The sequence below is a fragment of the Rattus rattus genome, chromosome 2, assembly GCF_011064425.1.
Source record: "Rattus rattus isolate New Zealand chromosome 2, Rrattus_CSIRO_v1, whole genome shotgun sequence".
NCBI classification, from domain to species: domain Eukaryota; kingdom Metazoa; phylum Chordata; class Mammalia; order Rodentia; family Muridae; genus Rattus; species Rattus rattus.
The window spans coordinates 208,617,461-208,645,185 of record NC_046155.1 but is presented as its reverse complement, the minus strand read 5'-3'; the positions used below and the strand labels follow the sequence as shown (position 1 = coordinate 208,645,185).

General features: G+C 44.4%; 1 pseudogene; it reads left to right on the top strand.

Annotated features, from left to right (window-relative positions):
* Window positions 1–13,962: 13,962 nt before the first annotated feature.
* Window positions 13,963–27,725, top strand: part of LOC116893551 — a 35,119-nt pseudogene continuing 21,356 nt past the window's right edge.

Below are 27,725 nucleotides of genomic sequence, written 5' to 3'. Positions count from 1 at the left end.
ACACATGAAAAGCATCTTTCAGAGAACAATCGCTAATATGAAAACAATAAGCTGCCTTCCGCTTGTGCCCCTCCTGAAAGAAACCCCACCTCTGCTCCCAAACGTCTAGAATCCTTGACTGTCAGCAGTTGTGTCTGAGTGACAGTGACATCTATGATTCATGTGTGCTCTACTCTGGCAGTTCTGCCCTTCTGCTACGGCAGGTGAGTGGGCAGTGTGATGGTGAGAGTGGGGTGTGCATGGTGGGAGTGGGGTGTGCACAGCATCTTCTCTAGGTTTGCTGTTGAACTATCTTTGGTTCTATGAAAAAAAATTTGATTTCTCCAGAATTAGTCACCCTGTTTATTCCTCCTGGTCCTTTTTTATTTGCTCTCTAATTTGGGAAGACAGTTCTTGGTTACCTGGCAACAAGCTAGATGGTATCATTGGCTCAGGCATCCTAGGAAAGTCTGCCTTTTCTGACAAAATCAAGAGCTCTACTGGAGCCTGTATACCAGCTTAACTTCTCACGGCCGTGGCAGGTGTCCTTGGGTTCTCCAGATGTGCACAGCTGGTACTTCCCAGGAGTTAACTGGTGCCTGAACTCAGATTCCTTGGTGGCCAAAGGCAAACGTCTGTTCAAGATCACAATCAATGCTTCCTGTACATGAACAGTGAGCAGCGGGAACTCAAGGTCACCCACTGTGTCACTTCCTCACACAACAAACACATCTTCCACAGGATGGGAGACCCTGGGGGTCCCAAACATTCTCTGACCCCAACTTCCACTGTGTGTGTATAGGGTGGGGGTGGGGCGGCTCTGGTGTTGACCTAGTCTCTCAGGCAATAGTCCTTTCTTCTTTCTCCACGGAGGGGGGATTGATTAATGCCAGAGGCTGACATGTTTTCCAAAGCAACTCTGAAGTCTGTGCCACCAGCATAACTTTTCCTGAGACAGGCTCGCTGCCTGGAGGGTGTGATGTACACGGAGTGAAGCGCTCTGAATGTGGGCAAGGAACACGGGCCAGTTTTGTTGATTTAAAGCCCAGGGGTTTACTTTAGTGTGGCAGTTTCCACTATCAGAGCCTAAGCCAAGTACGAACAGGTAGGTCGCTGGGTTCCTATGGAAACCAAATCCCCGTGGGGACTCTATTCTAAAGGCTAAACACACCATCGGCCACATGGTAAGCACAGGGTTAGGAAAAGAAAACGAAAAAAAAAGATAGCCACTAACCTTGCCGATTGACAAAAATGTGTTCTAAAAAAAAAGAAAGCCCACTTGCTTCTGCTGATCCACTGAAGAACAGACCCCACCCTTCCTGCAGGCTTTCCCTGAGGACATGCGGGTTGTTGAGTCACTACTGCCCAGTCTTCTTTTTGTTGTGGAGAAGTCAGTGAAAATCTGCTGCAGTCTCTTCTTAGAGGTGGTGGGAGCAGAGGTAAATTCAAAGATGCTTGGCCGTATGTTGGACTAACAGGGCGAGGAAGATCGTAACTGACGAGGAACCCTACGCACGCGAGCAGTCATGTGAGGCGCTTTCGGCAGGATAAGGAAACGCGTGGGTACAGAAGGTGATTTGTCTCATGGCACCGACAGGAGCTTTTACAAAACCATGAAAAGACAAAGCACTGGAAGGTTTCATAGAAGTCCCTAGGAAACCCTCAGGAGCATCAAAGAAACTGGTCAGCTTGGAGCCTCCGTACCCTGTGTTGGGGTTCAAATCTCGGCTTACGTCCAGACAGAACACACCAAACCAACATGGTCCCACATGGAAAGGTTTAATGAGAGAAGAAGAGTAGAAAAGGGGAGGAACAAAGGCCAGCGACGAGCATGAGGAGGGAAGGGGGAAGGGAAGTGGGGAGAGAAGGGACAAAGGGGAAGAGGGGAAGAGCAGGGAAGAGAAGAGAGCAAAGAGCAAGAGCAAAGGAGAGAGGGTGAGGCAAGCAGCCCTTATATGGTGTCAGGCACAGCTGGCTGTTGCCAGGCAACTGTGGGGCGGAGCTTACCTGGCTGTTGCCAGGTAGCTGTGTGGGTGGAGCTTAGACAGAATACAACACCCTGTCCTAGGTTAGAATCCCAGAGCAACTGAGAGAAAAATTCAAGGAAACTCACCCTCAGCTGGCCTTTGGCTAGTCTCTAGATCAAAGGAGGCCTGGCTGGATGAAGATGTCTCCAAGAAAGTTTGAAGATTTTACTTCCCAAGGAAGCAGCTATAATTAATGACGGAGATAAATAATCTTATTACAGATAGTCCATATGGGGAAACATCTTTTCTTTTTCTTTCTTTTTTCTTTTCTTTCTTTCTTTTTTTTGATACAGAAAAGTTTTTTGAGGTTGCCTTAGGGTCTATCCAACTGACAGAGGGGAGCTGCTACCTCACAGATAGGTTGGAGACAGTAACGACAGGGCAGAATACAGTCGCAGCATTCTACTAGAATTGCTGCTTCCACTCTGAGCTCTGGTCGGCTTCCTCACATCCAACCCTGAGTGAGAAACTCAGAGCATGAATTATAGGGGGCAACCAGACCGCAGGGATGCTGACTAATTCCTGCATTTAGTCAGTGTGAATGAGTTAAAAATAAACTGCTTAGAGCCAGGCACGGTGGTGCTTGCATATAATCTGGGCCTTGGAAAGTAGAGGCAGGAAGAACAGAGAAGTTCAAAATCAGCCTCGGCTACATAGTGAGTTTAAGACCAGCCTAGGCCACGCGAAGCCTTTCCTTTAAAAGAGGAAGAGGAGGAGAAAGAGGAAGACAGACATTCAGACAGACAGAAGTTCTTTGCTACTGTGTGCTATGGTCTGAAGTGCACATGGAGGATGTAAATATGAACAAGAGAATCCACGCTGTCCAGATCTTAGCCTGGTAGAGAGTATGATGGATAAAAATAAATCCCAACACACGTCATTGGAGGTTTTTAACACAATCGCAATCATTTGGTCTTACCAATGAAGACTTAGAAGCTGGAGTGAAAGCCTGCTAGCTCAGAGGGAAAGAGAAAGCACCCGGCTGACCTTCCTCCTTAATCAAAGCCCCACCAGGAAGGCTCCTCCCTCATACTGGCTCAAGAAACCTTCTCCTAACTCAGGGTCTCTCCCTTCTACTTCCGGTGCGACTCTCTAGCCATCCTCCTGACTCCCTCTTATTCTCTATGGTTTTCTCTTAACACTCCTATGTTCACTTCCTGTCAACTGGTTGCTTGCTCCGCCCCTTGAGCTATGGTTGACTTTATTTAAGCCTATTTACAACATTCAATCAGAAAGGTCTTGGATTAAAGGGGTGTGCTAAGGCTGAGCTGCAGCACAGATTAAAACAAGCTTTTCTCGTTAACATAGTCTCGGGGTTCATGGTGCGATCGGATATCCTGCAGCACATCAGAATAGAGTTATGCACAATGAATCAAACTAAAGCATTTTCACATCGCATTTGTTCACTGGAACTTCTTAGGTGCATTTCTTAAGTTAACGTGGACGTTTACAACGCTTAGTTTGGAGGTTCCTAGTGGGGAGACAGGTAGATCATAACGGGATAGGGGTGGAGTGCGACCCAGGCCTTAAGTCTGAGTTCAAGCCACAAGAAGTGAACTTGACTGTGAGACAGAGCTACTGCTAGGAAATGAGTTTTGCAGCAATTTTTATGCAAATTAAATCCAATAGTCAGTGATTAGAGGACGGTAAAAATTGACACAGCCACATATCTTTTTTAAAACCCTTAACTAAATTACAACTTTTCTTATATATTACCTTCAGATTTAGCAAACACCATGGCAACTGCAAAGAAATCAAAACAGTTTCCAAATGCTTTTTGGCTTTCCGCATGAGTCATTACTAAGGATGACCCAGGCTCAGGCTCTTTTTTAAAATTATCAGGAAGGAAGATTGCAAGTCACCCCCACCCAGCATCGTCCTGAAGAAGGTAATTAGGGTTTGTTTTTATTGTTATCTTGTCAGAGTAAGCAATATTCCTTTCTTACAGATATGGCCGTTGGGGGACACTTCAAGTCTGACTCGATGAATGTTCAATCAACGTATTCGTATTTCTATCCAGAATGGTTTTAAATATTTTTACAGAGAGAGCAGAAACTCACACTTTAGACTTATATTTATTCAAAGAAAATGCTGCCTTTATTCTGAACGGAACTTATTCAGGGTTAGGATTTCCCTCCATATGGTAGAACAACTCTGTGCAGAAAAGGAGGCATGGGTGTTTACTCTTCCTAAGTTGTCCTGCTGTGTTAGGGAAAGTCCCATCTTCTTGTTCCACTTTCTACACCCTTCATTTAATTGGCAGTCACTCCTTCAAAATCAGTTTACATTGTCAGCACCTGCTATGAATTCACACAAGGAATGTTACATTGTATGCTCTAAAGGAAATAAATCAATCCTAAGGGGTCTAAGGCTGTCCCCACTGTCCCTGTGTACACATGGGCATCTATACATGAGGGCCAAGGCCACACTCTTTAGTTGTTGGTGTACACAGCACGCCCTTTCCTTTTTTCCAATTCATATACACACACACAGACACACACACACAGACACATACACACACACACACACACACACAGACACACACAGACACACACACACACACACACACACATACACACACACACACACACACACACACACACACACACACACACACACACACACACACACACACACACACACACACACACACACACACACACATAGACACACACACACATACACACACACACAGACACACACACATACACACACACAGACACACACACACAGACACACACACACACACACACATACATACACACACACACACACACACACACACACACACACACACATACACACACACACACACACACACACACACACACACACACAGACACACACACATACACAGACACACACACACACAGACACACACATACACAGACACACACACACACATACACAGACACACAGACACACACACACACATACAGACACACACACACACACATACACACACACACACACACACACACACACACACACACACACACACACACACACACACACACACACACACACACACACACACAAAACACACACACACAAACACACACACACACACACACACAAACACACACACAAACACACACACACACAAACACACACACACACACACACACACACACACACACCCTTTCGCTTTGGTGGTGGTTACTCTTCCTTATCGGCTTGACAGGCTTTGGAATCTCTAGGAGACACACTTCTGTGCCTGTCTGTGAGTACCCAGGGAAGTTTGACTGAAGGGAGTGCTCTAGTCTAGGCTGTGCCACCCCAGGGGCTGAGGAAGGATAAGAAGAGGAAGCAAAGACAAACGTTCATCTCTCTTTACTTCCCGACGGTGGACAAAGTGTGACCAGTTGAATCCACCCCCGTTCTAATGCCTTTCCTGCCAGGGTGGATCATATCCCATAAAACCACGAGCCAGAATCCATCCTTCCTTTCGTGCATTGCGTCTGTCGCACGCAGCAGAGGTGTTTTTGACACAGCAGTGGGAAAAAGCGAATACACTTTCTGTCTGATAAGGTTATGCTTGTCCGAGATGTTAGAACTCAGTGGAGTTCACTCACCCCAAGCTGGCTTGCAGGCTTTTATCTGCAAAAACAGAAGTTTGGGGGGTGGGGGGGCACAGACATGATGGGAGGGTGAGACCTGTGAGACCCGGCTCCTTCTCCCATGTCCCACCCCCGGAAGGACTGGCAGTGATGGATGGAGAGACATCAGGCATTTAATGCACCCGGAGTCTATCCACAATGGAGGAAAGGGGAAACACACGTCCCTGGAGACACCGGTCAGTCACGAGCCACTTCACAACAGAGGATGGCATCTCCTTTGGATATAAACTCCATCACCTCCTCAGGTCGTAAGTCACCGCCCTGTGTTCTTGTCCACTCAGTTTCTCCGCCCCTCCACTCACTCAGCTTTCCTCCGCGGAGCTACCTTCTGAGCACGAAAACTGAGCGTGAGATTTGCGGCACAGAGAGAGGCTTATTCTGAGTGGCCTCCTCGTGTTTCAGATTCTGTAATAGTATCCTGGAGCCCAGGCACATGGAATATGAATGAAAAAAAAAAAAAGCACAATCCCCGATTGTTTCATTTTTGCCTACAGAATTAGGAATAAAATGCAAACATAGTCTCTTGTTAAAATAGCATTTGCGGGGTTGGGGATTTAGCTCAGTGGTAGAGCACTTGCCTAGCAAGCGCAAGGCCCTGGGGTCGGTCCCCAGCTCTGGAGAGGGGGGGTGCAGGGGGGGGAGAAGAAAAGAAAAAAATAGCATTTGCAATTTAAATAACAGGCAGGCACTGTAGTGGATTGCTTTGCAGTCCATCCTTGATAAGGGACAGCATGGAGTTTCCTCTTTTGATGCTTCACTAAGAACTGAGCACCAGAGCTCAGAGTCTGTGCCACGACAATGTCTTGAAAAGGTGGTGTTCCATCCTGCGGCTCCTCAGCTAAGACGATAAAGTCTTCCAGAGGTCCTGACTCAGGACCAAGGCAGATGGCTCCTGACAGCCCTGCGTCTCCAGCTATAGAGGAGTCAGTGCTTTTGGCCTCAGTGAGTGCATACACTTGTGCACATACCTCACACTGCACACACACACACACACACACACACACACACACACACACAAAAATATTAAAATAAATCTTTAAAATAGCCAGTTTCCTGTGAATGGGAGCTTTCTGCTGGCATAAGCAATTGCCTCCTGAGAAACACCTGGTTCAAAATGACTTTAAAACAAGTCTTCTAGCCAGCCATGTTGGGGGATACCTGCCACCCAGCACTCAGGAGGTAGAGACAAGAGGAGACCACGCTCAAGGGCAGCCTGGGCTACATAGTGAGATCTTGTTTCAGAAAAAAGAGGAAGGGCTGGCTGGGGCTGTGCAGCAGTAAAGCACTTCCCTCGTGTGCTCAAGGCCCTAGATTATTGTTGTTGTTGTTATTATTATTATTATTATTATTATTATTATTATTATTTATTAAATGTATGAGTACACTGTAGCTATCTTCAGCCACACCAGAAGAGGGCATCGGATCCCATTACCGACGGCTGTGAGCTACCATGTGGTTGCTGGGATTTGAACTCAGGACCTCTGGAAGAGCAGCAGTCAGTGCTCTTAACCACTGAGTCGTCTCTCCAGCCTACTGGGTTCACTTTTAGCATTGGGGAAGGGGGCACTCTTTTAACAGAAAGGCCAGCATCATAAAAATAGAATTATAAATACAGCCAGATGCACAGGCTAGATAAGGACCCATCCCCAGGGTCAGGATCCAGGTTACACAGGTATAGTTTGCCATAATCCCTTTACACCAGGGCTGAGAGAAGATTTGTGCAACTAGAACAGCAAATCAAATGACGGTTCTTTAAGGGCATCTTTGATGGTACAAGTCAACTTCATTTTGTCTTTGGAATTTCAACACAGAGATATTTGCACGCCCATGTTTATTCCTGTACTAGTCACGATAGGAACACAGTACCAGGCCAGAAGTCCATCAGCAGACTAACGTAACTTTACTCAGCTTTAAGGAAGACTGAGATTATAACACATGCAGGGAAACAGATATAACTGGAGATCACTATGTTAAGCAAAATAAGCCAAGCGGAGGATGACAAACACTGTGTCATTTCTCTATGCAAAGCCTAGATTGAGGTGTGTGTGTGTGTGTGTGTGCATGTATGTATGTGTGTGTATGAATGATTATATGGGTATGTGTGCGAGCATGTGTGTATGTGTGTATGAGCGTGTGTGTGGTATGTGTGAATGTGTGTAAAAGTGAGTGTATGTGTATGGTATGAGTGTGTGGGAGCATTGTGGGAGTGTGTGAGTATGTGTACATGTGTGTGAGTGTGTATGTGTGAGCATGTGTGCATGTGTGACAAAATTAGAAAGAGGACTGTGAGAGAAAGGGCAGTTGAAGGGAGAAGGGGAAGAACAAGAGGATGTGATGGCCTATGCAGCATGAAGCAGAGGAGAGACCCTTTGAGGGTAAGAAAGGGTCAAGCAAGGGATAAGACAACTGCAGAGCAAACAAGCACAAGTATGATGGACATGTCTGCACCGGTAACAGCCCAGCACTTCATATGCTAACCACTCGCACATGCCACACACACACACACACACTCATACACACACTCACATATACACACATACACACACCACACACTCACACACATACTCATACACACACTCATACCACACACACTCACATACACACTCAGACACATGCATACATACACATATACCACACACTCTCACACATATGCTCACACCTACCCACCACTCACACATACACACATACCACATACACACTACTCACACATGCCACACACATGCTTACACACACCATACACATACACACACTCTCGTATACACACATACACACACACTCATACACACTCATATACATAGTAAGACATTAATAAAAGAAATTTTCATTTCTATAGGCAGTCTTGTACAGGTACAATTTTTTTAAATGGCATTTTTTTAGCTGTTTTTCACAAAAAAAATGGCATTTTAAAAGTTAATTCCTCTCACTAGGTGTATTTTTAAAAAATAAATCGCAATCGAGTTATACTGTCATAAGAAAGAATGAAGAAAATAAAGAGGAAGAAGAAAGAAAAGAAAAGAAAATAATCAGAAAGGAAATTTTAATATCATCTTCTGGACCTTCATTTTTAGCAAAGTGAAAGAAAACGAGGAAAATTTAAAACCAGAGAGTTTTTCCACAAAGTAAATGCTCAAAATGAAAGACTATTTTTTAAAACTTGAGATTAAATTATTTCATTATTTGGCATTAATCATCAAAATTTCAAAATAACACACGGAAATGCCTAATTTTTAAATAACAAATGCCATTTTAACAAGGAAAACAATAAATTATAAAAACAGTGAAGACAGGGTTGGGGATTTAGCTCAGTGGTAGAGCGCTTGCCTAGCAAGCACAAGGCCCTGGGTTCGGTCCCCAGTTCCGAAAAAAAGAAAAAAAACAAAAAAACAAAAAAAACAGTGAAGACAATAGAAACCAATTATTCATGAGGTTTCCCTTTAATTTCCCCATTTGAAATAAAAATTGGGAAACTGTCATGGTTTTGTTTGTTTTAGTGTCCTAGTTCATAAAGTGCAAGAGTCAATAAGATCCTGGAGCCAACTGGCTCATACCTGTGAGAGCTACTTTGGGGAAACTGAGTCAGGAGTGTCATTAGCCTGGGTGACATAGTGAGACACTGTCTTAGAAAACAAAAGACAAGAGCTTTATTTGCTGGTAGTGATGGTTCACACCTGTCATAATCCTACACTGGGAGTGGCGGTTCACACCTGTCATAATCCTACACTGGGAGTGGTGGGTCACACCTGTCATAATCCTACACTGGGAGTGGTGGTTCACACCTGTCATAATCCTACACTGGGAGTGGCGGTTCACACCTGTCATAATCCTACACTGGGAGTGGCGGTTCACACCTGTCATAATCCTACACTGGGAGTGGTGGTTCACACCTGTCATAATCCTACACTGGGAGTGGTGGTTTACACCTGGGTGACATGGTTCAGGTCTGTAATTCTACACTGGGTAAGATGGTTGTCTTAGTTAGGGTCTTATTGCTGTGAACAGACACCATGACCAATAAAGGACATTTAATTGGGGCTGGCTTACAGGTTCAGAGGTTCAGTCCATTATCATCAAGGTAGGAGCGTGGCAGCATCCAGGCAGGCATGGTGCAGGAGGAGCTGAGTTCTACATCTTCACCCGAAGGAAGCCAGGAACAGACTCAGCATCCTAGGAGGAGCTAGGAGGAGGGTCCCCAAGCCCACCCTACAGTGACGCACTTCCTTCAACAAGGCCACACCTTCTAATAGTGCCACTCTCTGGGCCAAGCATATGCAAACCATAACAACGGTTCAGGCCTGTAATTTTACACTGGGAGTGGTAGTTCACATCTGTAATCCTACACTGGGTGGGCTGGTTCGTGCCTGTAATCCTATGCCTGAGAGATAAAGGCAGGAGTGCAAATTAAATTGCAACTACATTGAGAGTTTGAGGCCAACCTGGGCTATACGAGCTCCTACCTCAATGAAAAAAACAGGGCTTGTGGATGTAGCTCAGCTGGTAGAGTCCTTGCCTCGCCTGAGCAGAAGCCCTGGATTCAAAGCCTAGCACCATGTAAATCATAGATGTCTTCAATACCAGAACTCAGGAAGAGGAGGCAGCAGGATCAGGAGTTCAAAGTCATCCTTTGCTACATAGTAAATGAGAAGTTGGGCTACCCTGGGCTACAGGAAACCCTACCTCGACAGGCAACAAAACAAAAAGCGTCAAGAGGCAGAGGTGAAGGTTTAAATAGAATCCATGAAAGACTGAAAGTTGGGAGGCTCACGTGAGGGGAAACAGCACAGGAAAGCCAGGGCCAAAGGGTTGGGGGTCAGGGGGAAGGCAGAACGAGAAAAAGAAGAGCAGGAAATGAAAGCCGGGCTCAGTGTCTAAGAACACTAGCTCTTGCAGAAGCCTCTGTGATTCCAGGTCTAGTGGCTCTGATACCTTCTTCTGGCCAACACAGGCAATGCGTACACACGGTGCACACGCAAATATACCAGCAAAACACTCTTGCCACATAAGATAAAACTATTAAAACGTTTTTTAAAGAAGTGGGGTGGGGATTTAGCTCAGTGATAGAGCACTTGCCTAGCAAGAGCAGGGCCCTGGGTTCAGTCCCCAGCTCTGGGGGAGTTCAGGGAAGAACTGCAGGCCTTTCTACACCCTCCTTTTATGTAGTTAAATGAGTAAGATCCAGATACAATAAGCTTCTAGGTGGATCTTCTCTCGTAAGAGTAGTAAAACTGTCTCACATCATGCCACAGAATTAAAAATAAAGAAGAAAACTAATATTGCACGTCTGGAATGCATTAATTCACTGTATTTCCATTTTATAGGGGAGGGGCCTGAGTAGTGAAGAATTACCAGAAGCCCCACCTGACAGAAACCAGAACTTGTTTATACAGAACTTACTTGGAGGCATGGTGAGGAGGGAGGCGGAGGGAGGAAGGGAGACCCCACAGGACCACACAGTCATTTGGTATCTTACTCTCTCCAGTTCTTGGCTGTAAAGCAGGATTACAAAACCGTGAAGACACCTTGAAATGATTTCTGACTTCAGCCAATCTCACACGAGTGATGCACGTGGTGGAAATGATGACTACAGCTACAAGAATGAAAAATTGCTGGGCACAGGAGCTCATGCCTGTACTACCAGCACTGCAACTGAGGCAAAGGAATGACAGTGGATTTGAGCCTGGGCTACACAGAGAATTCAGGCTCTCCTGGGCTACAGAGTACGATCCTTTCTCAACACACACACACACACACACACACACACACACACACACACACACACACACATTCACTCACAGTCATACACATACACACACTTGCATATACACATGCTCTCTCACTCTCAGAAACACACTCATGCACACACACACACTCAGAGTCACACACACTTACACACTCTGGCATACACACACACATGCTCTCTCTCACAAGACACTCATGCACATACAACACACTCATATACACCTTCACACATACTTATACACACATGCACACACTTGTGCATACACACATGCTCTCTCACTCTCACAAACACTCATGCACACACACATACACTCATGCACACACATACACACACATACACTCATGCACACACATACACTCACACACATGTACGTTTGCACACACATGATTTCTTGCTCTCTCACATACACACTCATTCATATGTGTAAATGCTTTCACACATACACACTCACACTCAAGCACACACATGCTCTCTTACACACACATATACACACACAGACACCATAAAGGTAATTTCCTCTAGAAACAGTTACCTTTTCTTCAATTTTAACTTTTGCCATTGTTCATAAAATGTCAGCATGTCTCATGCTCCAAACAGACAATTCCTATCAAATCTTACTTTGAGAATAGAGAATCAGATCACTGTACATTGCTTCCTTGTCGTACATAAGGATTTAACTTTATTGAGAGGAAGAGATTATAGTTTTACCTAATGAATAGTGATGCAATTACCATTAAAATAAAACTCCCCTAAGCCATGTTCATGCCACATTTGTGTGTTATTTGGCCACTGAGAAATCTGGATCTTGGTACGACTTCAAGAGTTTCTTAACAGCTACTCAACTCAGAATATCTCCCTTCACCCCTTTTGAAACCCTGGAGAATAACTGTGCTCACTGCCCAGTAACTCAGGTGGAGTTCAGTAGGCTCTCCTAGCTCTATCCATCCACTGGAGGGTAAGCTCAGATGTCTGCGTTGCCTCCGAATGGACTGCACCCAGCCTTTTCTCTCCACACAACTCTGAAGTGGATTACCTCATCTAATTTTAAAGTACATTTTCTAGTTTGTCTCCCTATTGACAAGGTCACCGCAGAGGTCTGTATGAACACATTTGACAACTGTCCTGCTTGCTTTCTGTTGCTATGATCGAACACTGACTAAAAGCAGCTCGGGGAGGAAAGGGTTTATTTCATCTTTCACTTCCAGAAAACAGTAGTCTATTACTGTGGTAATTCAAGGCAAGAAGTAAAGCAGAGGCCACGGAGGAATGCTATTTACCAAAGTCCTCTTTATGGTTTGCTTGGCTTGCATTCTTACACAACCTGAGACTACTTGCCTAGGAATGGCGCTGCCCACAGTGGGCTGGACCTTCCCAAATCAATTATTAATCAAGACCATGTTCCCAGACTTGACTATCAACCATTGTCTTAGGGTTTCCATTGCTGTGAAGAGACACCATGACCAAAGCAACCCTTGTAATAAAGGACAACATTTCCTTGGGGCTAGCTGACAGGTTCAGAAGTTCAGTCCATTATCATCAAAGCAGGAAGCATGACAGTGTCCAGGCAGGCAAGGTGCTGGATGAGCCAAGAATTCCACATCTTGATCTGAAGGAAGCCAGGAGAAGACTGGCATTCTCTGACAGCTAGGAGGAAGCTCTCTTCCACAATGGGTGGAGCCTGAGCAGAGGAGGAGACCTTCAAAGCCCACCCCCCACAGTGACACACTTCCTCCAACATGGCCACACCTCCTAAAAGTACCACTCCCTATATGGACCAATCATATTCAAAACACCACACCATTCTATGTAGGCATTTTCTCTTTAGGTTTCCTCTGCCCAGATGACCCTGGCTTGTGTCAACCAGTACATCTGAATTAATTCAAGCATAATTATGCAGACTACATTCTCTGAAGCAGCATTCCAGCCAGGGTGTAGATCTCTCAAGTACACTTACCTGGTGCCTTGGTGTCCTTTGCCTGGGTTATGGTGGGTGATGACTGTTAATAAGGAAAGCAAGACAGATAGCAGGAAGCTGGGCTGGCTCAAGACATCAACTAGTTCTTACTTGTGTTAGCACTTGTAGCAAGTACTTACTACTAAACATTGTCACTTTTCTATTGAACAAAACAACCACACAGGACAAAGATGGCAGACAAAGCCATTCTATGAATTAGACAGATCGTGAAAAAGCATTGCACACTGGAACACATGAAACAGGAGTTATGTGGCTAGGAGCTTCCAGAAGAGACAAGAAAGACCTGCAATAGATTCTTCCCTAGAACTTCTGGAGCAAGCCTGGCTTGGCTGTTAGAGTGAGTAGCATTCAGGAGACTCTGTTTGAGCCCCAGCACAGCATAAAACAGACATGGCGGCATATGGCAGTGATTCTAGTAAACAGGGAACAGGAGGTGGGAGGATCAAGGTCTAAGGTCATCCTTGGCTGTACTAAAGGTTAAAGGGCAGCCTGGAATATCTGAGGTTCTATTAAAAGCAAAGCAAACAAGGACCTAACAAGGAATGTAACTCAGTAGACACCTAAACTGAAATCGGACTTTCAGCTTTCAGAACTATTTGCCAACAGACGGCCTTTGGTTAAGACATGGAGCGTGTTTTGCTCCAGTGGCGCTGGAGACCAGGTATTTATGAAGCCAGGTAAGAGAGCAGGGATTGACTATTGTTCTGAGGGCACTAAAGGCAGGGAAAAGGTGCTCTTGTTCAAACTATCCATAAAATCAGACACCAACTCAGATTGTGGAAGACTTTCCCAGGCCCTTACTGACCCACAATTCTACCGGGAGCATGGTTTTCTTTTTTCTTTGCTGTAGCAAGTGAATAAAGCCACCTTTGTTTACTAATAAATGTATCCCTGGTAGCCTTTGGTTAAAATGCACTGATGTAATTGACCCCCCTTCCCAATACAATTTATCACCATTGCTATTTAAACAATTCTCCTTAGGGAATCCCAGAACTCATATCTTGGAAATATATTCCTTTAAATGATCTCTTCATTATAAGATGGCTTCAAAGTCATACTGACTGGTTTTACAGATGTGAAAGACCATTCTCTACAACTTTGTGCCAGCTTTTACCTTCATTTCTTCATTCTTTACTTCATTCACAATTACTTTCCAACTTTCATTGTTTAATTATTCAGTGAATTGTGGCCCTTTTCCTCTTATTTTCGGCTCTTATTTCACATAGCCGGTGTAATCTTAGGGCGCTTGTTTTGTTTGCTTGTTTTCCTAGACAAGTTTCTCTATTTATCCCTAGCTGTTCCAGAACTCACTCTGTAGACCAGGCCCACCTCTAACCAACAGATCCGCCTGCCTCTGCCTCCAGAGTGCTGGGATTAAAGCGTGCTGTAATCTTAGTCTTGCAGGAGTTGATCTGATGCTGCCTTGTATTCAAATGCCAAATGCAGGTCCCAAAGTCTGCTTGCAGTAATGATGAGCAGAGTCTCACGAAACTTTGTTGTCAGTCTTCTCTGACTGCTTAAATAAAAGTGGCCACAGCCAATTACCGGGGAGAATAGAGGTAGGCGGGGTTTCCGGTTACCCAACTGGAGGTCGAAGGTAGAGAACTAGAGAAAGAAGTAGACAGAAAACCCGAGAGCAGGAGGTCTCCATTAGGTGGAAGGACCAGGAGATGGGGCCAGAGAAGTGGTCCCCTCAGGACAGACTGATGGAGCAGAAAGTACCCAGGAGAGACTCAAAACAGCAAGGAACTTCGGGAGCACAGCTGGGAAACAGCTAGTCTAGCATAGAGAATTGGTTTATGGGTAATCACCTAGTGATTGTGCTAAAGCTGATTAAATAAGTCTATAGGACTCTGCCTCAGTTATTGGGGGCCTGCTCAGGTTGTAATAAGAACTATTAGAGTTACAAATATATATCACAACAACAGAGTCTTAATAAAAATTTCAAAAATGGCTGGAAGGATGTCTCAGCAAGTGAAAGTTTAAGTCTGCAAGCCTGACTGATGCACTGTGATCTCTGGAACCCACAGCAAGAGCTAGGAGGAGAGTCTGCAATCCCAGCTCTCCTCATCATGAAATGGGAGGCAGAGACAACAGAACCTTCCAGAACCTCTGAGCCATCTGACCTGGTGATGCAGCATAGTGGCGTAAAGGGGAAAGGGGAGACCTTGCCTCAAAAGGGTAGAAGGCCAGACCAACTTCCCCAAAATGTCCATAGATGCCAGCGCACGTGCGTGTGCGTGTGTGCGTGTGTGTGTGTGTGTGTGTGTGTGTGTGTGTTGCCCTCACAATGATAAATCAATACATTGCACCTCTCCCAAAGAGTTTCCTCAATTCTGAGTTTGATGAATAGTTTTTAGGGTTTTCTTATTTTATTTGTTTGGGTTTTTCAATATCCGGAGACTTGCTCTGGCCCACATGATTTTTGTTGGCACATACAGTAGGCTGCATTATTATTAGCAAATACTGCCTCACAGGGGACTATGCTTCACTGAGTTCAGCCGGGGTCAGCCGGCCCCTGGCTGACCGTGAAGATCCGTGTTGACTGCGGTACGGTCACCAGGACTTTGTTGATGTTCTTTATCCCATCAAGTTGCTAATGGCAAACAAGTTTCAGCCCTTGCTCATTCACTGTCTGATGAGAGGAACTCTCTAGACCCCAAAGAATCACGACCTCCCTGGGTCACAGTTGGTGCTAATTCAGCGCTGTCTTTAGGACTGTTTTTGTTGGGTGGGTTGGCCTATTTATCTGCTACCCCCAAATTCTGGTGGCCACCACATGTTTGAACCCATGGCCACAGCAGAAAGGGAAGCATTAGGGAGGCATTAGGGATGTCCAGTTTCTCTTGTGAAGCACGGACACTGCATGGGGGCTGGGCTGACTTGTCACTGCATGGGGGCTGGGCTGACTTGTCACTGCATGGGGGCTGGGCTGACTTGTCACTGTATGGGGGCTGGGCTGACTTGTCACTGCATGGGGGCTGGACTCATCACTGAATTACCCTTGCAGCTAAGGGAATTTTCCATCTAGAATATTCGTTGTCTTCAGTTGCATCACTGGGGATATTCATAGACTCCTCTTTTCTGAACAATTTTAGTAAAAGGGAAAATTATATCAAGATTCTGTATTAAGTGTGATTTTGAGGGAGGAGAAAATAAATAGTGTTATCAAGTGTGCGTCTCACGAGAAGGGATTCATTCTACAGTTCTTAGTCAATATAGTACTGTATGCTATAGTTTAATACTGGGTACAGAGCACTGTACTGGGTACACATCACTGGGCACACAGCACCGGGCACACAGCACTGGGCACACAGTACCGGGCACATAGCACTGGGCACACAGCTATTGTTCAGTACATTTTCTCTAATGGATGAGATCATCTTGGTCTGATAGCTGCTGGCAGCTCCTAAGGATCCAAGTAATATTTCTTGGCACTCCAGAAAGAACTTTTGCATCATCCCCAAGGTCAAAATGCCCTGCTGCTAAGATACCGAGCCAGGCCATTTTCTCACGTTACTTTTGCACCAACCTCATGAACTCTAAGGAGATGAAGTAAGATGCTCCCTAGTTCAGCCAGGCATAGTTGTCTTTTAAGTATGCTTTAACATTTTTTTTTAACTTATCTTGCCATCCGTGGGCCAGGCACTATGACGTATTATGTAAATGCAGACTGCCATCCATGGGTTCATTTGAATCCAGTTCATGGCTTGTATCCCCCAACATATCTTTAAGAGATCCCAGAAGATTTATTAGAAGGAAGTTGTCTTAAATGATTTTTTTTAAGTATGGCTTTAACATTTTTTTCTTAATCCTATCTTGTCGGTATCCAGGGGCTTAAACACCTGGGGCAAAAGTTATTAAATGACACGAGACACAGATTTTTATTGTGTTTACAAAAAATGCAGTCACAGCAACTGTTCCAAAAGCCATCCAAGAGGGAGGGAGTTCTTGCCTTCTATATTGAGAAATTAAATTACCTGAGGCCCCAAGCCTCTGAGACCCCACCCTCCCGAAGTTCATAGCATCAAGCTATTGATCTTTTTCAGTTTTAACTTCAACATAGATCTTAAGAATCCCAAAGAGCCGTTTGAAAGAGAAGTTCAGGGGAGAGGGGGTACAATGAGAATGAAGGCGACCAATATTTGTAAGGAAGAAGATGTCATAACGAAACCCTTACTACATTAATATAATTAATATTGACAAGCGTTTTAAAACAGATTTTTATTTACTTCAAAGAAATTGTAAAGCTCCCTAGGACAATGCTGTTTTAAATTTTGAAGGGTGGTGCTCTGATATTTGGATATCACATGTTGGCCTGTTGTTTATAAAGGGGGGCTTTGAATGCAGGCTTTTACTTTTGTGAAAAGTATAGGTTGAAACTAAATTAAACAAAACGTAATTGAACACCTGGGGAAAAACTGAGCGCAAATTCTTGTAAATCGCTATTGGTAAAAGACAGTGTCCCAGAAAGGGGTCTGTTACATTTCCTTGTTTGATTTTTATTGTGTTTGTATAAATTCAATCTGCAATGTAAAGTTTAAAGAATTAAGATTACTCACAGCAACTGTGAGGATCCAAATGAGATCTGTTACAAACTCTGCCAGACAAAAGCCTGCTACGTGGGAGGGAGGAGGAACATTGTCCTTACCCTAATCATGAGGCCCAAGGCCCTACCTGAAGCTCCACCAACTCTCTACCCTTACCTGAGGCAATCACCTTTGTTCCTCGGGGTCCCTACCCAATGAGGTGCCCCTGAAAAGGCCGATTACCTGAGACCCCCCCTCCCGAAGTCCCACCCCCTCCATGAAGCCCCACCCTTACCTGAGGCCCCACCCCTACCCAAGGCTCTCTGGGCAGCTCATGGTTGATAGAGTGAAGCGAGACTTTCTCTTCAGTGGTGTACCCAATGTAAGGTGTTCATGTTCTTGGAAGTAACCTCACACCCGTGATCAAGAAGTAATTAGTAGTCTAACCCTACTAGACTCGTTGGGTTACAAATTTTTTAATAAGCAGGGGTAAGTAGCTATAGAGAGGAAGTTCAGGGGAGAGGGGAATAATGAGAACTGAATATGACCAATACACATTGTATGAGTTTGTGAAGATGTCATAACGAAACCCATTACTATGCATTAATATAATTAATATATAAACTTTAAAGCGTTTTAAATTACCCCCGACTTCTACATATGTTATCTTTCTCTGGGTCTTGGGGAAATTGTGTGCCGTATCAATTTTCCAAGAGACAGGGACTAAAACGATGCTGTTTTAAATTTTGGAAGGGACATGTAATTGATTTCTGTTCTCCTGCTGTTAGTAACGTCAGTGAAACCTTTTTGAGTACCATTTTGTGTGGATATCCTGACTGCTGGGCTCCTCACGGCCTGTTAACTCTAACAAAATTCATCTAAGAAGAGTGACTTTCAGAATGCAGAACTTAAGGTTTCTGGAACTTCCTTTGCCTTCATTTCTAACTTTAATGTTCTAGGATGAAAGAGAAACTACAAATTAATAGAGCAACAATGTAATTAAAAGGAAAATATCTTTCACGTCCTTATTGCTACAGTGTCAGTGTTCTGAGGGCCTCGCGCAGGTGTGGTCGGCTTTTCTGGGTCAATATCGCCATCTAGTGGTAATAGCAGCACAGTGTCCCAGAAAATGACGTTTCTTTCAGTTCTGCTTTGGTTTGCTTTACGACCTCCTTTATTTATTTATTTATTTTTATTTATTTATTTATTTATTTATTTATTTATTTATTTATTTATTTATTTATTTATTTATTTTTAAAATCTACACCTTTTATATCTACAGTGTTTTACCTACATGCATGTATGCCAGCAGCTCTCACTTTGTATGGGGGTGTGCCCGGTGCCTGCAGAGGGTCAGAAGCAAGCAAAGGATCCGTGCACCTTGAATTGTTATTAGAGTCATCAAGTGGGAGCTGGGACCGAGTTTGGTTTCTACAAGAAAGCACCAAAGTGCTCTTAAACACGAAACCATAGCTCTAGTCCCATATTTCATGACGTAAAATGTTTTTATAGAACGAGGATTCCGCTTATTCCCCCATTCCTGATTTTCCAACATACTTCAGTGACTTAGAACACTGACACTCTCCATTCCGCTGTGTGACCTTGTGGAGTCGCTACTTGTTTTTTCATGCGTAGTAAGGGCAATCTTAAACGCACTTAGCAAGTGTTAGCCAGTGATTTTATCTTCTTTACCACTGTTATCTCTTTAAGGCAAATCTGACAGTGTGTCGATCACTGTGTGGAAGGGCTGTTAACATCTAGGATATCCATGGTCTTCATTAAATAACTTTACAGCTGAACACAAATGAAAAGTCTAAAATGTTAGTAAAGGTTTTAAAAAAGTTTCCACCTCTTTAAAATATTCAAAAACCTCAGTATATATGAAATTGAGTGTCATTTAGTGTTACAAATTATTTCTTTTAAGAAATTTATTTTGAATTTTCATGTTTTTCAATAGGCTGGATTTATTAAGGTGAAAGAATTTGAAAAAAGTAATTATAGTGAAATAAAAATGAATGTGCTTCTGGAAGTGAAGTGTAGCATTTTCTTGCTAAAAAAAGTTCCTAGAACCCAGATGAGGAGAGTTAAGCTGAGTGCCTGTGGTCTTGGGTCTGATTTCACTGCCATGGCTCCGTTCTTCTCTCCCACCCAACATCTTCCCCTCTCTCTGCACTTCACAGCTTTGCTGAAATCCCAGCCTAAATAATTATATCGCTCAGTGCAATATTAATTCATCTGTCTTCTCAGTGTCTGAGAGACTTCACTGATTACCTCAGTAGATAGCAAAAGGCACAAAAGACCAGCAGGGCCTGTGTGATGGCTCGCATCTGTAATCTAAGCATTCCAGATTCTGAGGCAGAAGGAACTGTGCAAATTGGAGGGCAGGCTGCGCTATGGAGACTACGTCTGAAGAGGACAACAAAACAAAGCACAAAACAAATGGTGTCCTTCCATAAAGTCTCAGAAACTTCTGGAAGTGGGAGCGGGTAGTTCCTGTTGTCTGCGTTCCAGTCTCTGCACACGGTGTAAATCACAACACATGGTGAAGCTCTAATAGCGACCCATGTTCCTTCCCCGGAGACTTGACAGAACCATCACCAGATGTTTCCGCCTTAATCCTGCTCAGATCCAGTTCTCTGGTCAATTTAATCTCTGTCATCTTACTGGATCCATGCGGTCACTTTTCTTGCCAATGTTTTTTTCTATGTTAATTGTAGAGGGCTCCCTCAGTGTGTACACCCCACAGTATTAGCCTGCCCTCCCCACTCCCCTACCTCCCCCCCACAGAGCCTGCCCCCCCCCAGCCTGTTCCCTCCCCAGCCTGCCCTCCCCAATCCCACAGCCCTTGTCTTCTTCCCAGCAGGGATTGGCGGACTTCTACCTCACCATGCCAGTCTTTAATACCTGATGTCACCTTTTATCCCAGGTCAAACTAGGAGACAAGGTTCATATCTCTTTTCATCTCACATCTCTAATTCAGCTCCATAGACAGTTAATCAGGCAATTAAAGGCACATTTTATTCTTTCAGCTCACTCTAATGGGACCTTTTAACACCCCCAGCCCCATTCCCCAATCTTCCCCATTCTCCAACCTCCCCCGCCCCCAACACCCTCCTCCTGTCCTATTCTCTTCCCAGCAGGGCTCTTCTGTAACCATGGAAACATCTTCTGGTTGATCTCTTAGAAGAGTAAGCCAGATCACGATCCTTCTGTCGTCAGTCCTTAGCAGGTCTCTTTCTTCCAGGCTTGGCCTCCTTAGCCTCCCTGATTATTTCAGAAGCCTCCCTGTCTCTCCCCTCCCAGGGTATCCACCTGGTACTCTCCCCAGGAGACTTGCTTCTCATGTCCTTTCAACCCCAATTCAAATGGGATTCCCTAAACCTGCAGTATTCTAGCAGCAGAATTTACCCATTCTAGGAAGATCTTGCAGCTAAGTGCCAAGATCTCATGTGGAGCCCTAGAACAAGACGTTTTAAAAGTGGGATCAGCTAGACCCCTTGGATTTCTATCCCAGGTCACACAAGGGCACACATCCCTGCCCAGTTTCTAAGCAAAATATGTAATGTGAATGAAATTCATTTTAAGGATTAAAAGTGTGTGTGTGTGTGTGTGTGTGTGTGTGTGTGTGTGCGCGTGCGTGCGCGCGCGCGCGCGCGAAATGTAGGGAGAGGAGCTGATACTGAAATCTGGTTCTCTAATTGTTTCTTGATTGTGTCAATAAAGACGGCAGAAGCCAATCGTTGGGCGAAGATAATAGGTTGGTTTTCCGGGTCCCAGGAGGAAGAGGAGGAGACGAGATAGAGAGGGGGTTTTTCAGCGAGGCTTTGGGGAGAGGAGCACGGAACTATGTAAGGTCTGGGGCCAACTAGAACCGGTGGTGGCCTCTGTCACTGGAAAAATTTTGATATAGGATAGCTGATGAGTATAGGGCAATAGATTCCTCGCCCAGCGGTTGTGCTATCTGACTGGTTTTAAAATATTAAGGCTGTCGGGTGTTTTCCATCCTCCGTGACTCAGGAGAAAGGACAGTCATCGGGCAGTCATTGGAGGTTGGCGGAGTTAGCTGCAGGGGTCGGTGGGTGGTGTAGAGCGATTGCAGCTCCTGGTGTTCATGGGAAAAGCGGCAGCGTGGGCGGTTGTTAGAAGATTGGTAGAGCTATGTCGGGAGTTGGACCAGCAGCAGCGAGTTCTCGGAGTTGAGCTGAGAGCGTGGCCGGAGAAGGTGATAGCATGGAGTTTTAAAATTACTTGCAACAGAGAAATGGCTATTCCTGCAGAGGAGCCCGTTTTGGTTCCCAAACTTGATGGCTCCCAACCATCCATAACTCCAGTTTTAAAGCATCTAAAGTTCTCTGCTGATCTCTTCAGGCTTCAAGACGGTCCAGAGCATTAGGCATACTACATAGAGGCAAAACACTCACACACAAAACAAAAATCAAAACCATTAATTATAAGGGCTTCCTCGGTGATGAACAATCAATCCTTAAACTGTGGATGGAGATAATTTGAAGGTGTAGCAACCATGTCGGAAGTGAGGCTAATAGGTTAGTGTTTCAAGTACTATTAGCCACTGTTCTTCCTGAACACTGCAGATTTCAAGCAGCCTGTGGCAGGGTTCACAGGGTACATTGTTCAAGCTGAAGTACTTAAACATAAAATGCAAACCAGGAAACTCCAGGTGATGTAAGTGAATGCTCAGGCCAGCAGCCAGCGAGACCCGTCATTTTGATGCCACCACGAGCAGGAAGCAGCCCTCACTGTTGCTATGCAAACAGCCAGAAGTAGACAGTTCCTACACTCAGACCTCAGAAAAAGCATGCTTGTTTCTGTTCTCACTGGGTCCACGGCTGCATTAGACATTGCCTGTGTGCCTTCCTCTGTATCTCTAGATTTCCACATGGAAAAAAAGCATGCACTCTTGACTTGAAGCTTGTGTTTTGAGTTCTGAAACAGCCAGCAGAGGTTGGGAAGGCGGCTCAGCCATTAAATGGGGACCTGGGCTGAGTCTGATGCCCAACACCCAAGTGAATAGCCAGGTATATGTTTGTATTTGCAGCACAGAGGAAGTAGAGAAAGCCATCTGGGGCTGGCCAGCCAGTCAATCAGGCCCTATCAATGAACCCTAGGTCCTAATGAGAGACTGTCTCAAATAATAATGTGGATAGACCTGAGGAATGATTGATACTCAATTGACCTTTGTTCTCAATTCATGTACACACGCGCGCACACACACACACACACACACACACACACACACTGTGTCAAAAGTAAAAGGTATCTATCTATTCAGATCGTGCCAAGGAGTCTCCCACCAACACACACACACATCTTGGAAGCTCTGTGGAAATGGAGGAAGGTTTTCAGTATGCCCTGGCTAGATGCTGGTGACTTGGGGAGTTGATGTAGGCTAATGAGAAGTGGGGCCCTCCTGGACATGTTGCTTCAAGTTGTGGGTGACAGTTCTACCTTTGAACGTGGGGGACCGACTCTGTAACCTCGGCGTCTTGGAGTCAGCAGAGTGGATAAGGGACGCCATCTGATCTGGTCCTTTCCCAGCTTGTGGCTGCCTCTGAAGCTACTTCTGAGGCTATGGAGGTGGGAGCCACCAGACACTACCAAGAAGAACACACCCTCCTCTGCCTATTCTGTTTCTCTTGTCCCTGTCTATTTCGGTTTGCAGGTTCCCACTACTGTACATTTTGTCAGTGTATGTCCATCTGACATCAATTTCTCAGGCATCCCTTAGAATTTCTGTCCCAATGGTGCCACAGTTCTTTGGCTGCTTTTGTTTTAGCCTTTTCTGTTGTGTTGACAATATTTAGCAAGAAAATGGTTTAGATATTTTTGCTGTGGGGGGTGGGGTGGGGGTAGGGACACAAAACAAAACACAAGCCAAAAAATTCTAATGATTTCTGGCATTGTTATATATATTAATGCACACAAAGTACACATTGAATCATTAACAAGACCCAGTTGCTTACTCTTTGCTTGCCTCCTGAACACCTGAAACCTTGACTGACCCTTGGCCAGTCCTCAGCATGTGTCTCCAGCATGCTCTTCACATTAGGGATATGCGATTTTTCTCTTTACACCTAAAGCAGTGGGTGACACCATGCCAAGCTCTGAGGTTGCACTGTATAAGCATCGAGTTTAATAGGGCGTTTTCATGGTTGGGTTATGAGTTTCAGATACCATGACCGGTTGGGTAGCAGAGTATATTTTCATGGTCAGTGTCCCACTAAAGCCACGGACCCTGACACTTGAGCATGTTCTCTTGGATATAAACACTCTGCATATGTCTCTGTAGCTCCCTGTGCTGTAGAATGACCCTCTCATGCTCTCCTCAGATTAGGAAGGACTCATCCCTCTCTGGCCTATCTGTATCCCACCAGAACATAGGTTTCCCTCAGTGTTCACTGTAATAAGAAGCCTTAAGCATGAAGATTGCTTATTACTGAGTCTGAACCATCAAACTTGAAACATTCTGAGACAATCCAAGCCTTAACCAGAGGACAAAAGTTTCCCCCAAATGGTTCAATTATAGGAATCTCCACATTTTGAAAAGATGCAAATTGTGGTATAATGGTTGTCTTAGTCAGGATCTCTATTGCTTTGACCAAACACCATGTCCAAAAGGCGAGTTGGGGAGGTAAGAGTTTATTTGGCTTACACTTCTGTATTGTTGCTCATCATTGAAGGAACTCAGGACAGCAACTCAAACAGGGCAGGAACCTGAAGGCAGGAGCTGATGCAGAGGCCATGAGGGTGGTGCTTGCGTTCCATGGCTTGTTCAGCTTGCTTTTCTATAGAACCCAGGACCACCAGCCCAAGGATGGCACCACCCACAATGGGCTAGGCTCTCCCTTATTGATCACCAATTGAGAAAATGCCTTGTAGCTGGGTCTCATGGATACATTTTCTTGACTAAGCCTTCTTCCTCTCTGACGATTCTGTGTCACATTGACATACAAAACTTCTAAGACCAGTTGTGACTTGGTCGTGGGTCCTGAGGAAGGGGTGTTTAGAAGTGGCAAAAAGAACAACTTGAAATTAAATTGTGAGTACAGCCTGTATTCTGCTTGAAACAGTTTTCTCTGGAGATCTCCAAACATCTTCTTCAGATAGCTTAGCTCTCAAAAACCAAGACCCAGTCTTTTATTTATACATCAATCCAGTCATTTCCTCCAGGTTCCCTTTTGATTATCAGCATTCCAATGACCCTGGCCCCTGATTCTTAGACAAAGACAGCAAGCACAATTTTTTAATGTAACAAATTAATTCAGAGATCTTTCTGCCTTTGTAAGAATAAACAATAAGCTAGCTGGGTGGGCTCTCACTCTAAGATCACCACTCCCTACCATGCCTGGACCTAACCTCACTCTGTCTCAGGCTGACCATGAACTCAGGAATCTGCCAGCCTTTGTATCTTACTGACAAGTTGGCTTATAGTGTAGCTGCCTCTGTTCTTTTAGGGTTGCAAAGTTTCTTTTACAATTCATATTGCATCCTTATATTTTGCATAGTTGAGAAATGATATATTCTTGAACTCAGGACTTCGGGTTCTTTCCCACAGCTTTAAGGGCTGTCCTGAAGGTCTCAGTGTTTACCATTTTGCTGAGACATTAGGCTCCTAGACTCATGCTGCCTCTGATTATCATGGAGTCATTAACATTGGCAGGGAGAATATTTCCCAAAGGAGATAAATGAAGTGAAATATATACATGCACACACACACACACACACACACACACACACACACACACACGCCTCATGCCCAACAACTGTCAACACACCTGAAGGTCCTCACCCTGCTGGCTCTGTTTCAGGGTAAGAACCATGTCATGCTGTCCCTTGCATGGCCAAGGCAGACTCAGCACATAACCAGTTAGCCAGTACCGTAATATAGATTATAGGTATTACTGATATCAGGATTTTTATTTAAATCAATGAAGTCATTTTAAAATTGACTACTCAGATATGTTTTAGTCACCACACCTATGATTTTAACTGGTCATGTATTTTATTCTCTGAACTATGTATATCAATTTTTGGCATTTGTTTCCCATATAATGTCCTCTTGTAATGTTACTGGTTTTGCTGTGGTTTTGTCAAATGAATTAAATTACCATTATTTTTTTAAAAAAGTTTCTTGGACAGCAATGTGAAGAAGGAAATTCAGTGAACCCTGAACCAATCAAACTTCCAGCCACTTTAGCCCCAGGTCAGCATCCACCTTCACCTCCCCCTCCTCCCCCTCTATTCCTGGGCTCACCCTGAGTCTCTGAAACACCAGACATCTGCAGAGGCCTGACACCTAAAATTGGTTCAGACAATCTGGACTTGCCAGTGACATCACTGAGATGGTGTTCCTCAAAAAGGGTGAAGGTCCCTTTCCTACAAGACCGAGGGTCTTCAGATTGACTGTTCTGCCACTTTCACATCACTTCCAAAAACTCTGGATTCTCCTGTGAAACGTTGTTGGACAGCATGCTCAATATGAAAGGCCAACCTCCATGATAAGCCTTCCCTGTTCAGAGCGTCGATCCCACGAAGACCTCACTGGGTTTTATAGTGGCTTTCTGACTTGGCTGTCCATACAAGAAGGAAGCCTGAGGGGCTGAAGAGATCAATCTGTGATTAAGAGCACTGGCTGCTCTTCTACAAGACCTGGATTCAATTCCCAGCACCCACACAGTAGATCACAACCACGTGTAACTCCAGCTCCAGGGAATCGAATGCACCAAGGCATGCATGTGGTGCACAGACATACACGCAGACATATATATATATATATATATATATATATATATATATATATATATACATATATATATATTACACATATATAAAATAAATAGATACAAATTTAAAACAATTTAAAAAGTTTGAAAGTTTTTGTATACTGTTAACATTTGTCTGCCATGATCCTGCCTAAAATGTCATGATTGTGTATGCAAAATATCTTTAATAAAGCTAGATACAGTTCCATTTGTAAAGAAAACTTCTCTGGTAATTTCTTGGAATGGACATTTTGAACCAATCACACCACATGTAGTAAATAAATAGGCAATATTCCTCTTCATATCATCCTTGAAAATTTATTTTTATAAATCATTTAGTTTCAAATATATACCAGTATAATCAAGGTCTCATGAAAACACTTTTTGGGGGATTGGGGGGAGTTTCAAGACAGGGTTTCTTTGTGTAGCCCTGGCTGTCCTAGAACTAGCTCTGTAGACTGTCAGGAGCCATTTGCTGTTTCTCTGAAGTAGAGAGAAAGAGAAAGTCTACCTGCCAAGAGGCCTGTTGGCAGATTTCCTGGCCGACTGAGGCACGGAAGGGAGGCGATAAGAAGAAGTGCACTTGAGGCTCAAGAGAAAAGGCTGAAGATTCTACTGAGCTTGGTGGAAGGAACAGAGGGTTTGGGGATGAGAACAAATGTCTTGAGAACATTTTAGCAAAAATTGTTTCTGTTAGCCTGTGGCTTTGATTCCCACAGTAATGTATAAAAGGCTATGAGAAATCCACTTGCTGCTCGCACGGTATTAACCAAGCAGCCCTCCCATTTCTGTCTCTTGCCTCTTTTCTCTTTCCTATAATCAGCCTCACTCCTCCCTCAGAGGACTGTTCGACCTCGTACTGGCCAGGCCGGTATAACAGATCAGGCTGGCCCTGAACTCAGAGATCCACCTGCCTCTGCCTCCCAAGTACTAGGACACCAAACCCAGTTAAATTCTTTCTCTATTGATGGGAAACAAAGATAGCGACCTTACTGGTGTTCAGTAGGTCAGATGTCTAAGCACGGCACAGGCAGCCCTTCCTGTCTAAGGTGTCTGTATTGATGGATTCAACCTACCC